We start from the raw sequence: 18622 nt of genomic DNA, 5'->3' as shown, positions 1-18622 counted from the left end.
CCAGGCAGCCTGGGTTACCCCAGAGCAGCATCGGTACTGCACCTCCCCCAACACGTACGCAGACACACACACACACACACACTCATGTGCACACACACGCACAGACACTCACACACACACATAGACATACACTCACACACACACACGCTCATACACACAGACAGACGCTCACACACACACACTCACTAACACAGGTGAACGCACACACGCGCACATGCGTGATCACACACACCTCAGCTGCGCTCCGCTTCACGCAAGCGTGGGTTTTTTTGCAGATTAAACACGCGTGTTTGATCAGAGGGGTCGGGGGGGGCGGGGGGGGCGGGGAGCGTGTGGGAAGAGCGGACCCATCGGTGCGGAACAGCTCCCCCCCCAACCCCCACCCCCCAACCCCCCAACCCAGCGCAGGAGAACACAGGTGAAAAGAACCACGCGCTCGGCGAAACGCTTTCACGCCGGGGCGTGGCGGCTCACAGGGTATTTTGGGATCGCGCCCCCCCCCCCCCCCCGCGGCTCTCTCTCTCTCTCTCTCTCTCTCTGCCGGGCTTTGCGGCGGGAGAGGAGAGCGCGGCGGCGCGTCTGAGCCCCTGAGAGACGGAGACGTCGATGGAGGAGGAAGCACAACCCCCCCCCCCCTCCCCCGCCCCGGGGCTACATATGCTATCCATGAGCGCCCGTCCGTCAAACACGCATAAATAAATGCATTAAGCACGATCGATGGTTTATATTAAAACGTATGCGTTTGTGTATGTGTGTGTGTGTGTGTGTGTGTGTGTGTGTTTAGATTTATAGTCGTTTGGAACAGAGCCCCCCCTATTTCCCCCCAGTGACTCTGAAATATTTCCTCCTGATTAAAATCGGGCCCCCCACCACCACCACCACCGACCCATCAGCCTCCTGATTACAAAAAGAATCAATGAGGGGCAGTCCACCGTTTGTTTATTAGAGACGGACGAGAGAGAGAGAGGAGAGAAGAGAGGAGAGAGAGAGAGAGAAGAGAGAGAGAGAGAGAGAGAGAGAGAGAGAGAGAGGAGAGAGAGAGAGAGAGAGAGACAGAGAGAGAGAGAGAGAGAGAGAAGCAGAGAGAGAGGAGAAGAGAGAGAAGCAGAGAGAGAGGAGCAGAGAGAGCCTTGGCTGAGGTCTGCCACACTCCTCTTCGCCGGGTCATTTCATTCTTCCTGTTCCACCTTTCGCAGCTATTCACAAAGCCACGGGGAAGAAGAGAAGTCAAGCAATTTCTCTGCAGCTTCACTTCAAGGTGACGCTCTCACTGTACACACACACACACACACACAGTACACAAGCTCTCACACACACACTCTCATCCACACACACACGCTCTCACACACACACGCTCACACACACACACGCTGTCTCACACACACACACACACACACACACACACACACAGTATCCACCAGAATGGAGGCCCTTTCTTTCCAGTGTCTTACTGCTCCCGGTGGCTAATTGATTTCCGTGTGGCTCTTCAGTCAATAATTAATTGTGTGCGGGGTAATTGCGTGCGGGGTAATTGTGCACGGGGGGTAATTGCGCCTCAGCTTTTCTCTTGCGCTGCTCTGGCGGGCTGCGCATCCTTGACAGTCGGTTCGACAGCGGTCCGTTTATAGATTGGGCCTTTCCTCGTCCCCTCGAACACGGGGATTAAGGGCAGATTGAGCCCTCTATTCGACGCCTCCTCCGAAATAGAAATGGGGAATTGGTAGGCCCGTCGTGTTTTCCGTTCTCTTCTCCGGCCGCGAGAAGGAAATGGAAGCGGGTCGCGAATGCGATAAAAAGGAAAATCGAGCGCGCATCATCTCCCCCCCCTCACCCCACCCCCCACCCCTCCTGGTTCTGAGTCATTGGGCTTGTTTTGGCCGTTTCTCAGCCCCAGAGCTAATGGCGCCCTGAACGCCAGGCGTGACTAAGCCGGCGCGAGGCTCGCGGCTCGGCTGCGCTGCGTCAGGGGCCGGACCCGGACCCGCGGGCCGCTAACGAGCCGACGTCAGCGGGGGACGGGATCGCCCAGCTTTCGTTTCGGACGGAGTAGAGGCCGTGGGGGAGCAGAGTCACGTCCCGCGCAGTTGCGGCCGTCCTCGTCGCTGCGGTTTTGGAAGGGGAAGCGAGCGTGTCCCTCCGGATCGCCGCTCCGCTCTATGTAGTGATTAGCACTGCTAGCAGTTAGCTGTGCTAGTGGTTAGCCCTGCTGGGGGTTAGCTCTGCTAGCGGTTAGCCCTGCTAGGGGTTAGCTCTGAGCGGTTAGCCGTGCGATGGTTAGCCCTGCTAGGGGTTAGCCCTGCGAGCAGGCGATTCAGTCACTAGGACGCCCAAAGGACAAACAGTGGCGGGTTGCCAGGTAGTCTGTGAGGCGCCTGAGTCAGCCACCCCTGCCTCCCCCACCATCCCATCCTGGCACTCCCGCGGGGGTCAGAGCAGTGCCCCCCTGCCCCCCCCCCCCCCCGCCCCCACCTGACACATCTCGGCTAAATATTATGCGGTGTTGCTTGGAAAGCGGACAGCGGGCGCGACTCTGAATAGAGTCCCCCGATGCGTCCTGACATTAAGAATCTCGGTCACACGCCCCGCCGGACGCTCCTGAAAGCCGACACCGCGCCCGGCGTCGCCAGAAATGCCCCCGCCCCCGTGGAGCCGCGGCTCCGGAACCCTCCGCGGCCTCGCCGTCCCGATCGAGCTCCACCACCCCCCCGATCCCCCCCCCCGGATCGTCAGCGGGCCGCTATCAGCTCTGGGGTAAAATTAGGATTGGATAGAGGGGTGAGACCTCCCCTCCCCCCACCCTAACTCCCACGTACCCAGGGGGCGGGGCTTGTTTCCTGGAGGCTTCCGCGCAGAGGGCCGGGAGGGGGGGGGGGGGGGCTGGGGGGGCCTGGCCCTGTTCCCGCACGCGCTCAGATCTCTGGCACGCCGCGCCGTTGCCACGACACCCGCCTACGTTCTCCCGGCGTCACCGCGTACCCGCGACTTTTCACTTCCTCGCGTCTCCCCTGCGGCGTCCTCCGACGTCGCTCCAGCTGCCCCCCCCCCCCGCGGCCACGCCCGTTTCCTGATTGGTCGCATCGCCCGTAAGACCGCCCACCTCTTCCCGTCTCAGAACAATATATTCCAGGAAAACACAAACGTGACATCACCTTACTGGTAGGAGTGGGTGCAAGAAAAACTCCACCAATCACATACCACCGTGGTAACAAACAACCCAACAACGGCAGCTGCGATTGGTCAATTCTTTTCTGGCTAGTTCCTGACTCACGCCCGCGGGGAGCCGTAAAGCCGCTGGTCGCCAGAGGCGTTGTTCTAACGGCAGCGGCGGTGAGGTCACGCCCCACCCGTCCCGCCTCCGCTTTATTACCCCAGTTTACGCGTCCCCTCGCGTTCGGCTGGCCTGTTACCGCCCCCCCGTTACCCGCAGCCCTCACAGAGTCCGCGGATTCCTCCTGGGACGCACTGACCGCTGCTCACTCGCCGCAACTGACCTCGCCGACCGCGTCCGCAAGTTTTTATTTATTTATTTGTTTATTTTTACGCCTGTTGACCGCGCAGGGGGTGGAATCGGTGTGTGGGGGAGAGCAGGTTCTGGCCCTGCCCCCCCCCCCCCGGCGCTGACCCGTGTCCCCTGTGCAGGCTCGTTCGTTAGTAAGTGTGCGCGGTGTGGAGCCGTAATGGTGGCGTAACGCGGAGCCGTAATGGCCGCCTGGGTGGGGAGGGGGGGGAGCCTTACCCTGGCCTGGGACAGAGGCCTCTCTCTGTCTGTCTCTCTCTCTCTCTCTCTCTCTCTGTCTCTATCTCTGCTTATCTTTCTCTCTCTCTCTGTCTGTCTCTCTCTATCTTTTCACTCTCTCTCCCTCCCTCTCTCTCTCTCTCAAATTTTTTTTGAGATGCCAAATGCTTTATTGGCATGACATATTTAAAAATACATATTGCCAAGGTGCAGTGATAACAGTAATCAACTACAGTAAGAGTACATAATTAAAAAGAAAAACGAAGACAAGCAGCAACAACAATAACAGCATAAATGACAGGAACATAATAGTTATTATCTATTAAGTTAACTGAATTAAATTAATTGAAAAAAAAAGTATTTTCTCAATAAGAGCATTATATATATATACTCATACATATGCATATACGTAAACATATATATATACATGCACACATACACACGCACACACATATATATATATATACACATATATGTACATACATACGCACACATACACATATATACATACACACACATATACACATACATATACATACAAACACATATGCATATATACACACACACATACACACTCTCTCTCTCTCTCTCTCTCTCTCCCTCTCTCTCTCTCCCCCTCCCCCCCCCCCCCCTCCCTGCTGGTGTGGGCAGGCAGAGAGAGCAGATGTCTGACTGCATATGGGGCCCAGTAGAGTTGGCACGATCGCCCCGTCCCCCCCCCTCCCCCCCTCCCCCTCCCGACCGTGGGGGGCACAGCGCTCTCCTTCCTGCCGCCGCCCCTGATCACCCGGGCGAGTCTGGGGTCCCCGTCCCCCTCCTCCTCCTCCTCACACGACACCCCTAAAACCCGTGCTCCCCTGCAGCGTCCGCGAAAGCGTCATTCAGGAACCCACGGAACCGGGCCAGGAAGCGGACCGTAGGTCCGGCAGCCGGTCGTCACGGAAACAATTTCGCTTCATCGTCGAGAAGTTTAAACTCCCCCCTCCCCCCCCCTTCTCTTTGTTTTTATTTTATTTTATTTTTAATTTCCCGAAAACGAGCTGGAGCCAATCGGGTTAGCCGGAGCGTAACGAGGCCCGTTCCCCCCGAGCGGGTGGGCCCGGGGCGGCTGGGCCGATCGAGGGCACGCTTGTGGCTTCCGGGCACGTCCCCCCCCGCCGGGCCTCCCGCCGGACCCCCTCATCTCCGCCTCGCTCAGACGCTGCTTAATCTGCAGTGCGGAGCCCCCCCCCAAACCCCCCCCCCGCCCCACGCCCCGCGCAGCTCTAATTCAGAGCGGAGAGGAGCCCTGTCCCCGTCAGCACTCCGGGGGCTGCGGCACTGCGGAGGGGCACGCCCGAGATTTCGGACAAGGACAGCATTTCACAAGAGAAAATTCTAATATAAAAAAAAAGGAATTGGCTATCCGGGCGGGGCGACCGGGGGGTGGTGTCATTTTTATTGTTCCGGTGTAGAACGTTCTGTCGTGTTACTCAGGATCCCGGTTTTTAGCAAGCGCCTCTTGTAGACGGGACGGAGGCGCATTTTAAAAGCGCGTTTACTCCTGGACGCGGCTCTCCTCGAGCGGAGTTATTTTATCCACGGAGCCGTACGTGCCGGTCCTCAAGCTGTCTGCGGGCTCCTGGGGAAACACAAATCTGCCCCTGGCCTGTTTCTTTCCCTGTTGTGCTGAAACCGACGATCAGAAATAATAATAATAATAATAATAATAATGATAATCTGCGGCTGGTTCGGCGATCGCAGCCATGAGGAAGACGTTGCACCCGTCCCGTAGCTGTGGTGCTTCTGGCGGCTCGATCGTATATTTTGGGGTTGGGGGGGGGGGGTAGGCAGCTGCGCCGCCGCCCCCTGGCACGTCCCGCGGAAGGAATCTTGGCCGAGCCCGCGGACGCAGGTGCCGGCGATTCCGCGGCGGATCAGGAAGGAAATTCCTCGTAAAAAAAAAAGGAAAAAAAAAAAACCGGCAGAATCGCGGACGGCTCAAGGTCTCGCTTGTTGGCCAAACACCGCCACCACCCCCCCCCCATCCCCTCCCCCTAACCCCCCCACACCCCAACCCCCCCCCCCCCAGCAGCTGCCAGCTAATCTTCAACACCGGGCCGGACGAGACCCCCCTGAGAGAAGGAGAGAAACCCCCGATATTCGCGCAAACGACACGGCGACCGCTGTTTATCTCCGAGCCCACAGGCGCTAATCTCTCGGGATCAAACAGATTAATAAATCGGGGCCCGTTTATCGTCGGGGGAGGTCGGGCGACGGCGCTTCGACGCAGATTCGTTCCCAGCGCGGATTCGACGTCCGCGCGGCGAAGTCCGCGATATTAAAATCCGCCGTGTCAAATTTCCCCCGACCACCTTGACAGCGTTCGCCCGTGAGAGGCACCCGGCGACTTAGCGCTCCCGCATCGCGTGAGCGTACGCCGCGCCGGTGCGAGGATCCGAAACCCGGAAAGGGCCGGATTTTCGGGTTATCGTTTTCTCCCCGACCCGAACGCCGCGGCCCGGCTTCCCCCCCCCCCGAGCTCCCGAAAATGGAACGGGAAGCAGCGGGGAGACCGTCGCGCGTTCATCGGGGCCGACCGATAGACCCGAGGCGGATCGGACCGTGCTTTTTAAAAAAAAAAAAAAAAAATTTTATTCTCGGCGTTTGTTGTTCTTAACCGTTAGCTTTTTTATTTTTATTTTTTTTGGTAGTCGCTAGAAGGACCCGAACCCGTGAGGATCGCGGGGGGAGGAACGGCGCGGAAAGACGTTTCTCTTTTTCGGCAGGTCCTCTTGTCGCCGATAAGCGGAAATGAAAACAAAGATCCCAGAAGAGGCCGCTCCGTTGTTATTCCTGTTTTTCGCCACCAGGACGCATGCGGGAAAAAACGTCGATTCTCTGGCGGGTGGAGTTTTTTTTTTTTCTTTTTTACCCCCGTCCGCTCGTTCGTTCGTTTTCATTACGAACTCCCCCCCGAGTGTATCGTCGGGTAAATATTATGGCTCCCGGAATGTTCCGCGGCGCAAACGCAATTACCGTCTGGCCTTCCGGGGGGGGGGGGGACCTGGCGGCGTTGTCTGCGGACGGCGTCGAAACGCGGGTCGTGACCTGGAAGGTAGTGAGCTCAATCTTTTGGGGGGGGGGGGGGGGCGAACTTTCCGGCTCTCCGAAAACGCTGAACTGCGGATAACCTTACCCGAACCTCGCCTGCTTCGCTCAATGTGGTCTGTTATATGAACGCGTGAAGATATTTAAAATATATATATGTGATTATTTCTGTAAGAAATAAAGGAATCAATATCCACAGCATCTGTGTCCCTGTCTCGGTGTGCTGGGAAGCACGGTAATGGTAATGGACGACTGAAGACTCACCTCTTCAGGCTGCACCTCTCCATCCATCCCTCCCTACCCCCCCCTGTAAATGACTGTAAGCTTAGGGTTGTAACTAGGCAGCTGTTTCGTAGGTGACTTAGGTGCATTAACTGTCTTAACAACTACTCGTATTTTTTCCATAGACTGCGTTGTTGCCGTTCTCGTTGTGTTAGTGTTAATCAGTTTAACCTTCAGGGTCCAAGTTGAACTATGCGGTTGTTCCCTGCACTTGGACCGGTACTTCTCTCTAGGGGTTTCATCATACTTGTTCCTGGTTATGGTTATTACACTTTGTTGTACGTCGCTCTGGATAAGAGCGCCTGCCAAATGCCTGCAATGTAATATGTAATGTAATGCCTTTAAGAGGGACTAACAAAGGCCAGCGGAGAGACACCGGGGCTGATTGCCAGTGATCAGCCTCAGGTGTGCTTGCCTGCAGGTGAGGCCCCGCTTCTTGTCTGTGTGCTGGAAGGCGCTCGGGAGTGAGCGGGACTAATCGAACGGGTTTAGGACAGACGGACGTGTCCGCGCCAAAACCAGAACCAGACGGCTCCGTTGTTTTCCGTGGCAATCTGGTTTGGATCTCGTGGCTGGATGAAGACCAGCGCATAACAGCCCGCTAAATTACCCCTTTTTAGAAAGTAGGTTTTTTGGAATGTTTTCTTTTTGTTTTGTTTTTTTTTTTCAGAATTTTATTTGAAACTTTTGTTTGTTTTTTCAGAATTCTAAGTCAGTGTTCTAGAACTCCGTTACTTTCAATTGCCAGTAGCGATTGTGACATCAGCATTGGAATGTTCAGGGTAGAGCATTCTAATGCTGATGTCGTTACCAGTAGCGATTGTGACATCAGCATTGGAATGTTCAGGTCAGAACATTCTAATCACACGTTTGTGGCCTGACACCATAGAAGGGTTAAAGCAGGAAATGGTCAAGGGGAATCCTCCGTGCTCCTCCGCTGCCCCACTGCAGTAACGTGCTGATTAGTAATCTTAATTCAGGATGCGGTGCGAGGGCCCCCCCCTCCTCTCTCGCTGCAAGTGCTCCCCTTTAGCGCCGCCGCCGCCGCTAATTAAGTGCCAGGACCCGCTCCGGCCGCGACGACAGCGTCGAAAGGGGGGGGGAGCCGCGTTTCGGAGGGGGGCGGTCTCCGGGGAGGGAGGGGTAGTCTCTTACCGGCTTCGCGCTTTCGTCCGACTCCCCCGGAATCGGATTTCCGAGCTTCGACCTCGCCCTCGCGGCGGCGTCGCGTCGCGATCGAACGCCGCCTCCCTCTCTCTCCGGTCGAAGCCCGCCAACATCCTCCTCCCTCCCCGCCGCGGATTTTTTAATTAAAGAAACCGACGCATAGCGCGATCGCTAGCGCCCCCCCCTTAAGCGACGTTCGTTAGACTCGCGCGTAAACTCGGCCAATCAAACGACGCGCCGGGCCGGTCGTTGGGATGAAAGGGAAAAAAAGAAAAAAACGTCGTTAGCTGGGAAGCCTGCGCGCGTCATTATCAGTACGCTCAAAAAATAATTACTTCAGAAGAGCATTTGATGGCAGTTTTCTCGGCTGTTTTTCGTCCTCCGGGTTTTCAATATTATTCAATGAGCGTTATCGGTACCGCTCCGTGCGTTTGCGCTCTGGAATCGGGTGGAGGAGTTTTTCCTGCAGGAGTTTTTTGCACCGTCAGTGTTTTTTTCTTCGCAGCTAAGCCGCTTTTCATAAAGAAGCGACGCTTTTCCCCCCCCCGCTAAGCCCGGATCGGCGGCTCCCTCTCGGGAAACTCATTTCCATTCTATTACGGCGTGAGACGAGCTCGGGAAAGCAAAAACCTTGGGCGAGCGTGTCCTTTCACTCCCGATGCGGTTTGGGCCCCGTAGGTTAAATATAAAAATAGGGGGGAAAAAAAAACGCGTCGAGAACGCGGAAATGCGGCTTTTAAAAAAAATAAAAAAACGTAAATATCACTTTGTTATATGTTTATGTATATGCATATATATGAGTATATATATGTATAATGCTCTTATTGAGAAAATGTCATCCGTCAAACAAAATAAACGGGTTTAGGTTTAACGGTGAATTTGTGTGATACCGGACGGTTGTCGAGCTCAGGATCTTTTTTTAAAATTTTAGTTCGAGCCGAGGTTCGCTTGACGGCATTTGAAACGCGAACGGTCCGACCGCGTCGATGTTTTAACATCGGCGGTCGAGCCCCCCAACCCCCCCCCCCCCCCCGTCGATACATCGCCTTCGTTTTTAATCGGAGAAGCAGCGCGTTCGTTGGCTACGCTCGATGCGGACGCTCGCGTTCCTCAGCTTCCACCTTCCCGTTCCGCGATTGGCTCGGTGGTTTTTTTTTTTTGCCAAGGTTTGCTGACCAAGATTCTACTTTGCGGAGCAGGACTGGAGTCGCCCCGCGGCCCCTGCCCTGGGCGGCATTAAAATCGCACGCGAGACGCGCTCTGATGGGATTGCGTTACTGTGGAGTCATCAGGGCCTGGTTTCAGAGCACGGTCGGGGGGGTGGGGGGGTCTGCCATTGATCTTTCAAAGCCCCCCCCCACCCGCCCCCCCCCCCCCCAGTGCAGGGCTGTGACCTCAACACACGGTAATGCTGCCCCCCCCCCCCCGGCCATTGCAGGGCTGTGACTCACCAACGGTAATGCTGGTCCCCCGCCAGGCGTACAGTAGCTCTCCTCCTCCTCTCTGGTCATCAGCGTTTCAGTGCCGCTCGACGCCCGTAATGGGACGCCGCGCCTTCCCGAACGACTCCGCCTCGGCCCGTAAAAGCGCCTCTTTTTCCCGCACTTTTAAAAGGCGCGCCGAGCCTCGCGAAAACCCCGCCCCTTTCCATCTTAACGACGTGCCGCGGTTCGGCGGGTTTAGCGGTAAGGGCCCGGACCACCTGTTTCCGCGGTTAATTAAGCGGGGGGTGGGGTGGGGAAGGGGGGGGGGGGGGGAACAGGACTCTACGAGAAGCATTCCTGAGCGGTGCTGTCACGGGGGGGGGGGGGGGGTCGCACCGGCGTAATGCGGCCTGGGGGGGGGGGGGGGGGGGGGGGGGGGCAGCGGGGAGCGGCACCTGTCGAGGGATTTGCGCGGTGGGGTTCGAGGAGCTGGATTAGGTGGCGGAACGCGCGAGCAGGGGGGGGGGGGGGGGAGATCCGGTGTTGGGGGTCCGGTCACCGATAGACGGGACCCAGGGAGACGAAGCTGGGGTGGCGGGGACGGACGGACGGGCGGGGCAGCTGTGCGCCATAGGGGGGCAGCGGGGTGAACCCAGCGACCCAGCGACCCAACGACCCAGCAGCCCGGTGCGGCAGAGAGCCCTCGGTACAGAGCCGCTCTCTGCTCGCCTGAGCGCAGAACCACGCAAAGAATCCGCTGCCGGCATTCCTAGATGGCAAAGAATTCGTCTTAACTCCGCCAGATGTCCGAAAGGAGATTAGCCAAAGTTGATCTTTCAAGACGACTGATTCGTCACGCCCTGGTGCGCTTCTGTCCGCGTCAGTGAAGTTCGCCTTTGCTGTGCCAGTAATGTTAGCCTGTGCTGTGCTTGTGCTGTGTCCGTAAAATGAAGTTTGCCCGTGCTGTGCCAGAGAAGTTTGCCTGTGCTGTGTCAGTAAAGGTAGCCTGAGCTGTGTCAGTAAAGTTACCCTGTGCTGTGTCAGTAAAATTAGCCTGAGCTGTGTCAGTAAAGTTAGCCTGTGCTGTGTCGGTAAAGTTAGCCTGTGCTGTGTCAGTAAAGTTAGCCTGAGCTGTGTCAGTAAAGGTAGCCTGAGCTGTGTGGGTAAAGTTAGCCTGTGCTGTGTCAGTACAGGTCCACTGCGCTGCACTGTCATCCTGGGCTGTGTGAGTTTTCTCAGGCTGTGTCCACCCTCCCTCCAGTGGCAGAGGGGCCAGGCTCTCTCTTTGTGACGACGTCCCTGTGTCTTTTGATTGGTCAGTTACAGCCTCTCTCTCCTGCTCTTTGTAGCTCTCTCGTCGCGGACGAGCTGCGCTTCAGATTCAAGGCTCCCGTCTTTCCGTTCTATTCATCCGTCGCTCCGCATCTCCTCCCTCTCCCCCTCTGTTCTCTTGGCCTCTCCTCATTCTCCCCATTCATTTCAAGGACAAGGGTTGTTCTTGTGTAAAGCTGACTGCCAATCCCCCCCCCCACCCACGCCCTACGGCCCCCCCCCCCCCCCCCAAAGCTTGTCATCTTGTCATTCGCATCTCAACCGACTGTTTGCGGTGACCTCATCGCGCTCGCCACTCATCTTCGAAGACGGCGGGTTAATCGGGCAGACGGAGACTAGACCCCCCCCGCCCCCTTCCCGCGATCCGGACCGCATCGATCTTCCTCCTAACGAGCAGGGGGGGAAATCATCATCATCATCATCATCATCATCATCATCGTCACCCCCCGGCGCGGAAGCATCGCTCCGACGGCCGGGTAAACACGCCCCAGGCCCTCCGAGGCGCTCTCCGCCAGGCTGTGTTTACACACGCAGGGCGTACCCCCGAGGCGGCCCGTCACCGGCGGGAAGAAAGGACCACTTCCCCTTCTTATCCAAACACCGGGGCTAGCCGCCTAGCCGGCTAGCCTTTTACATTCGACTGAAAGAGATACGAGTTTTTGTGTGTGTGTGTGTGTGTGTGCGTGTGTATCTGAATGGTGATGTCATAGCTGAAGTGCTTCGCTTATAAAGATCACCGAAGCAAAGCCTGCAATTTTTTTCCTCAAAAGCAGCGGCTTTGTGGTGTGTGTGGTATTCCGCACGGGCAGTGTAATGTGTAGTAGGTAGACGCCCACGCACACCACACACACACACACACACAAACCGTGCCGCACTCTTCCAGGGTTGCGATCGATCGACCCCCATCGCGTATTGTCTTTGCTGGCACGTGAGTGAGCGCGCGTGTGTGTGTGTGTGTGTGTGTGTGTGTTTGGCGCGTGTGTGTGTTGATGAATGGAGCTGAGACTTAGCAGGCAGATTGGTACGCATTGTTCCACATTAAAAAGAAAAAAAACTTCAGAGCTCAGCAAGGACTGGACAAGGACATCATTCAAGGCTCCAAGGACTTTTCTTTTGCACGCTGCTGTGTGTGTGTGTGTGTGTGTGCGTGCGTGTGTGTGTGTATGTGTGCGTGTGTGTATGCATGCATGCATGTGTGCGTGCGTGTGTGCATGTGTGTGTGTGTGTGTGTGTGTGTGTGTGTGTGTGGTGTGTGTGTGTGTGTGTGTATGTGTGCGTGTGTGTATGCATGCATGCATGTGTGCGTGTGTGTATGGATGTGTGTGTGTGTGTGCGTGCATGTGTGTATGTGTGCGTGTGCATGTGTGTATGTGTGGGTGTGTGTATGCGTGTGTGTGTGTGTGTGTGCATGTGTGTATGTGTGCGTGTGTATGCATGCGTGTGTGTGTGTGTGTGTGTGCCTGTCTGTCTTAAATTACTTCAAAACTAGAACGTGCTAGAATGTGATACGAGACCACAGGCAGGATGAAGAGGTTGTCCTTTAGTTGGGGCGTTTTGGGGTGGATGTGAGGGATGCCAGCGGCTCATAGTGCCCCGCCAGTCTGCCCCCCAGTCTACCCCCCCGCCCCCAGTCTGCCCTCCTGTGCCCCTCCCATCCCCCTCCAGGGCTCCCTGTGCCTGTCGGTCTGTGGGGTGTGTGCTGTACGTGTGTGGAGAGAGCGGGCGGCTGCGGCTGCAATGGCGGTGATGGAGGGGGGGTGGAGGAGACAGGCTGCGCTGCTGTAACTCATCACACAGCGAGGGAGAGAGGGAGGGAGGGAGAGAGAGAGAGAGGGAGGGAGAGAGGGAGGGAGGGAGGGAGGGAGGGAGGGAGGGAGCCGGCCGGCCCCGGGCCCCACAGGACCCAGCCTCTAAATCAGCGCTCTGGCGCCTCCTCTGAGCAGCCTGTCCCAGAGCCATCAGTCACCCTGCACTGCAGGGGCCACACTGAGAGAGGGCCTACCGCCAGGGAGCACACCCTGGGGTGTGTGTGTGCTTTTCGTGTGTGTGGGCAAGGTTGTGTGTGTTGTGTTGTTGGTGGTGGGGATGTGTTGTGTGTGGGCGGATATGTGTGTGTGTGTGGCAGTGTGTTGTGGCAAGGTGTGTGGTGTGTAGTAATGTGTGTGTGTGTGTGTGTGTGGTGTGTGTGATGTGTGTGTGTGTGTGAGTGTGTTTTGTGTTGTGTATTCGTGTCAGTGTTGTTTCCTAGAAGAAGCACTATCCTCTTCTGTCCCTCCTTTGTGGGGACCCAGGAGGAGAGGTCACTGCGGGCTGCCTGTGAAGTGCGGCTTTGTGCGGGAGAAACCGGCATTGCTTTCTCGTCTTAAAGCCGTTTCGCTTGTTTTACCGCTCAGTCTGTCCCTCGCCGGGCCTGCTGCACCCCCCCCCCCCCACCCTGCCCCCCCATGTACCTGTGCACTTACCGGCTCGCCCGCTGGTGGCACCCCCCCGGCCGAAAGCGCCTGGACCTCACAGCGCTCTGCGTGTTTTGTGTTTTCCGGCAGGCCGAGGGGGGGTCCGTGGCCCGTGACCCAGTCGCAGACGCCTGTCCCGGATCATCGCCGCCGCAGCTCTAAAAGAAAGGTGAGATATCGACCCCCGCTCCACCCCATCCCCGAATTCTGCCGCCCGACGGGACCATAACTGCTCAAACGCATCAGAAGGTAACCTCGGCGACGGAGCACGAGCAGAGACCCGTGCGCCCAGTCGTTAAGACCAGCCGTTAGAGTAAAGCCGGCGCTCCCCGATTAGTGATGTCATCGGAGGCGGGGCTTATCTCTAACACGCCGCAAAACTGCTCTTGCCATTTCTGTCCCGTCGTCCTGCTTTTTTTTTTTTGTTGTTGTTGTTATTGATTGATTGATTGATTGATTGATTGATGACCGGACGGTGGGCTTTGAGCAGAGACGGGGGAAAACCTCAAAAGTCAAAGATGAAAGTCGGGGGGCGATGAGGAGCCGCTGAAGGGCGAGACGCGCACCCGTCCCGCGCGGTCTCGAAACGAAAGGGCGTCCGACAGCCGAGCCGCCGGCGTTTATCCCCCCCGTCCCCACCCCCCCCGGTGTGGGTGATCCGTCCGGTCCGTGCGGGGGGCCGGGGGTTGGTACCCTCCTCGGGGGCCCGCTGACTTCAAAGCGGGGGTGACGCTGACGGGGGGGGGGGGCTAAAATTAGGCGGATAGCGCGGCGCTGCGCAGATCAAAGCGTGGCTGGGGTGTCAGGCCCCCGGTGCAAGCGATCCGCCGCTGCCACCCCCAAACCCCCACCCCGCTCCGTATGGTCAGGGGCACGGTGACAGAGACAGAGCCCGGGCCCCCCGCTATTTCAGCATCTTCATTACTGTGTGAGTGTGAGTGAGAGTGTGAGTGAGTGAGTGAGTGAGTGAGTGAGTGAGTGAGTGAGTGAGTGAGTGAGTGGTGAGTGTGAGTGAGTGAGTGAGTGAGTGAGTGAGTGAGTGAGTGAGTGAGTGAGTGAGTGGTGTGTGTGTGTGGTGAGTGTGTTGTGAGTGTGAGTGTGTGCGTGTGTGAGTGTTTGTGTTTGTGGTGTGTGTGGAGTGTGAGTGTGTTGTGTCTTTGTGTGTGCGTGTGGTGTGGTGTGTTGTGCTTTGTGTGTGTGCACACATCTCATGTCAGATGTTGGATCACTCTAACAGGAGATAGAGACACATGAAGGACAGACAGGCAGAGACAGGCAGACAGAGACCGTACCTGGTCCGTTCAACCTGTAGGCCACAGGTGTGTGATCTGGTGTGGACCGCAGTGAGGAGGAGCAGGGGTTTGTGGGTAGTGGTGGTGGGGGAGGGGGGCCGGGGGAGCACGGTCCAACGGGCAACTGAAATCCTACCACCTGTAGCAGAATCCTGAACTACACTTCCCAGAAGGCCGTACTCCCAGGAGTGCAGTAGCCCTGGCAGAATCGTCCAGGCGCTCCAGCAGATTTATCTATCCCAGACTCCCTTGCCCGCGTGGCCCTCGCGCCCCTGGGCCTGATCGTGTATTGATTGGCTGAATGCTGGCAGAGGAGACGATGCATTATTGATTGAAATAACGCGCTGTGAAGGGGCCAGACCTGACTATTTTTGCTTTTTGTTTTTTAATTTTTTTGTTTTAATTTCATGTGCATAATGAGCGCGGGCCAATTCTCAGCTTCTGCCTGTTTGCCTGAGCCCTTTTTTTCTGGCTTACCGTCCTTGTCCCTCTCCTGAGGGTGCCATTTTTGGGTGGTTTTTTTCCCTCTCTTTTTTTCCCGGTGGCATAAACAGCCGGGTTTGTGTTAGACTGCGAGCGTTCCAGCTCTCCCTCTCTCTGTCTCTCTCTCTCTCTCCCTCTCCCTCTCTGTCTCTCTCTCCCTCTCGCTCTCTCCGTCTCTCAGTTCAATTTCAATTTCAAAATGCTTTATTGGCATGACAAATATAGGCACTTGTGTTGCCAAAGCAGTGGTTACAGCATACAACAATGAACGCTAGACTAGTCTCTCTCTCTCTCTCTCTCTCTCTCTCTGTGTCTCTCTCTCTGTCTCTCTCTCTCCCTCTCTCTCTCTCTCTCTCTGTCTCTCTGTCTCTCCCTCTCTCCCTCTCCCTCTCTCTCTCTCTCTCTGTCTCTCTCTCTCTCCCTCTCACTCTCTCTCTCACTCTCTCTCTGTCTCTCTCATTGTGCCCTTGAGCAAGGTACTTAACCTGCATTGCTCCAGTGTTATATCCAGCAGTATAAATGGATGCGATGCAAATGCTATGTATAGCGCTGCGCGAGTCGCTCTGGATTAGAGCGTCTGCTAAACGCCTGCAATGTTACGTACTGTACCACCGACTCCGAATTCGCCCGAACGTCGCGTAGGCTAGCCTAGCTCTCCCCGCGCGCGGTCTAGCGCGTCGCAAACGAGCGCGTGCGGTCGGGAACCAATCCCGTTACTACGGCGATGTGGAATCACGGGTGGGGGGGGTGCGGAACACCCGCAGGTAATTGCAAGGAGCGGAAAAAAAAAAAAAAACATCACGGTACTTCTCTCTCACGCAAACAGAGCGTACCGTAGAACATTCCGGAACGAAACGTTAACGCGCCGCCGCCGCGAACGCACGGGCGGATTTTAAAAACGTCGCTCGCGCCCTCCGCGTGCGACTACGCACCCCCGTACGCGCGTGTTATATTTCCCCAGACGGCCCATATAGTCGCAATATATTTTTACAGTGTATTGCAGCAGATATCGCGTCGGTAAGGGTTTTGCTCTCGTGTTTCCTGAGGAAATCTAAAGTCTCTCCAGAGGTGCGGCGATATCGACTTCAGGAAGCGCCGGTCGGACGTCGGCACGCTTTGCGCTTCCTCGACGCGCGCATTACCGCGTCGCGTCGGAGTGTAGCACAGTGGGTAAGGAACTGGGCTTGTAACCGAAAGGTCGCAGGTTCGATTCCTGGGTAAGGACACTGCCGTTGTACCCTTGAGCAAGGTACTTAACCTGCATTGCTCCAGTATATATCCAGCTGTATAAATGGATACAATGTAAAATGCTGTGTAAAAGTTGTGTAAGTCGCTCTGGATAAGAGCGTCTGCTAAATGCCTGTAATGTAATGTAACCGGATTATGAAGCCGGCAATTTTTTTAATGCATATAATTTCATTTTGAAAAAAGAGGCAGACCTGCGTCTGCGGGTTGCACGTGTGGACCGTGAATGGGGGGGGGGGGAAGAAATACACGCTCGTGCTGTTCTGGCAGATTAATAGAGTCTTTGCCGGTTGGGAGGGGAGGTGTTTTTTTGTTCCTCTCGCAACGGCGAAGATGTTTTTCGCGAGCGGTCTTCCTGGCGAGGGCTTCTGTTAGTTTATTTGTTGGTCCGTTTTTTACAGGAGGCGTCGTAAACCGACCCCGAGCTTGTTTTCGTAACACCCCCCCCCGACACCCCCACCCACCCACGCGCGCACGGCGACCACACACAAAGGCCCCCCATCGCCGCGGCAACGGCGTGAGGGGGACGCTTGTTATCGAACCTGTTTTCCCCTGGAAATGTCAAGGGGCTAAGTATACCCAGAGACCTGCCGGAATTTCAGAGAGAGGTTCGTCATCCCCCCCCCACCCCCCCCCACCCCCCCCCCCCAGCGTTCTGATCTTCCTGGGAACAATTCTATGAATGCTCCCCCCCCCCCCATACTCCTGAGTCATTCAGATTCACACTCACCAACCACCTCCTCTTTGTATTCCGTAATGGTGCCCCCCCTCCTCCCCCCCCCACACACACACACACACTGTTTATGACGAGGCGCGGTGCCTCAGTATCGACCCGCTTGCCGGGGCTCAGCCGCCGCTTTCTTTGTTTCGCTATTACCTTTTTTTTTTTTTTTCCCGACCCTTTATGGCGTGTGAGAGATCGCGGACGTGCGACCGGAACGTTCTCGACCGAACGTCCTAACGCTGATGTCACAATCACTGCTACTGGTAATTAACGGCGATGGAGTTCTAGAACACTGACTTACAATTTTGAAACATTCCAAAAATAAAAATAAAAAGAACCTACTACTCTTCAGAGGGTGAGCCGAACGGTTGTTCTCCTTTTCCGATGCCAGCCGCCTGACATTTGTCATGTGTCATTGAGACTGCCGTGCCGGGGGGCCCGAGAGGTCGAATTGCTGCGATAAAGATGTCCGAAGCTGAGCCGAACAACCCCCCACCCCCACCCGCCTGCCACCCCCCTCCTCACCCCCCCTTCGATTGGTCTTTTTCAGGCCACCCACCAATAGACAACCTCCCCCCCCCTCCCACTGACACTGCAACCTCTACCAGCCCCCCTGCGTGGAAGCACAAAGACTAACACACACACACACACACCTCAGTGGAGACAGGAGGCGAATCTCGCTCCAGCTGCACCGGAAGGGTCGGGGGGGGGGGGGACGGTGGGGGGTGGGGGTGTGATGTAAGACGGCCGCGTACGGGCGGCTTGTTAGGATGGGCGGAGGATGCTGGGAAAAAAAAAGAGAACGAATTGTCAGCTGGCCTGAGAAGATTGGCGGCGAGATGGATATTCCCAGTTGCGGGGGAAAGAAAAAAAAAAACAGAAAGAAATGCGGGTTTTCCCCGGAGTTGCCCGTGGCGATGAGCCCGCTGGGGGCATCGGGGCAGAGTGCGGACCCCGGTGGCCGGAACAAGCTGTCGCGTGCGTTCGTTCGTTTGTTCATTCTGCTCGTCGCTTCTTTCTGCGCGTGAGTCGCCGCTTGATGACGTTGCGTGAAATTCCAGACATTTGCGATTGACCACCGTTGGGTGGCAGTGGCCCAGAAAAATGCGGCCTGCTGTCGCTTTAACCAATGAAAAAAATAGCGGCAGGACCTCAGCTTTGCTCTGACACTCACGAAAGGGCGCTGTTACAATGGCACACCCTAAATTGGCACCCCTGATTCTACAGCTTTTAGCAGCTCAGTGAGATCTCTAGCTGCTGAATGAGGTGTGGCTTTGTCAGGGTTGAAATGAAAACCTTCGGGATGGTAGATCTCCAGGAACAGGGCTGAGCAGCTCTGGCTTAAGCCGTATTCCACACCAGGGCCTGTGAGAGAGTGTGTTTTAGTTCCCCCT

The 18622-nt window shown here is 56.3% G+C and overlaps 1 long non-coding RNA gene across 2 annotated transcripts in view; it reads left to right on the top strand.

The window, feature by feature from the left end:
* The window catches only part of LOC135245580 (uncharacterized), a 76131-nt gene that overhangs the window by 27255 nt on the left and 30254 nt on the right, over positions 1–18622 (top strand). The window contains exon 3 of one of the 2 annotated variants that reach the window (XR_010327306.1): positions 13575–13653. This is a non-coding gene — a long non-coding RNA (uncharacterized LOC135245580). The remainder of the gene's footprint in view (positions 1–13574; positions 13654–18622) is intronic. The other variant, XR_010327305.1, reaches the window with a different exon arrangement.

The sequence above is a fragment of the Anguilla rostrata genome, chromosome 19, assembly GCF_018555375.3.
Source record: "Anguilla rostrata isolate EN2019 chromosome 19, ASM1855537v3, whole genome shotgun sequence".
NCBI classification, from domain to species: Eukaryota; Metazoa; Chordata; class Actinopteri; order Anguilliformes; family Anguillidae; genus Anguilla; species Anguilla rostrata.
Note: the sequence above shows the minus strand (reverse complement) of the source record. Positions and strands in the feature narration are given on the sequence as shown.